The sequence below is a fragment of the Chrysochloris asiatica genome, unplaced genomic scaffold, assembly GCF_000296735.1.
Source record: "Chrysochloris asiatica unplaced genomic scaffold, ChrAsi1.0 scaffold00096, whole genome shotgun sequence".
In the NCBI taxonomy this organism is placed as follows: domain Eukaryota; kingdom Metazoa; phylum Chordata; class Mammalia; order Afrosoricida; family Chrysochloridae; genus Chrysochloris; species Chrysochloris asiatica.
Genome location: NW_006408614.1, coordinates 9,445,620 through 9,446,140, shown reverse-complemented (window position 1 = coordinate 9,446,140; position 521 = coordinate 9,445,620).

The window sequence follows — 521 nt, the reverse complement described above, 5'->3', positions numbered from 1 at the left end:
GAGGATACAGAGGATACGGAGGATACAGAGGATACAGAGGATACTGAGGATACGGAGGATACTGAGGATATGGAGGATACAGAGGATACGGAGGATACAGAGGATACAGAGGATACTGAGGATACTGAGGATACTGAGGATATGGAGGATACTGAGGATACAGAGGATATGGAGGATACTGAGGATACAGAGGATATGGAGGATACTGAGGATACAGAGGATACAGAGGATACGGAGGATACTGAGGATATGGAGGATACGGAGGATACAGAGGATACTGAGGATACGGAGGATACTGAGGATACTGAGGATACGGAGGACACAGAGGATACTGAGGATACTGAGGATATGGAGGATACGGAGGATACAGAGGATACTGAGGATACAGAGGATACGGAGGATACAGAGGATACTGAGGATACGGAGGATATGGAGGATACTGAGGATACGGAGGATACTGAGGATACGGAGGATACGGAGGATATGGAGGATACTGAGGATACGGAGGATACAGAGGATAC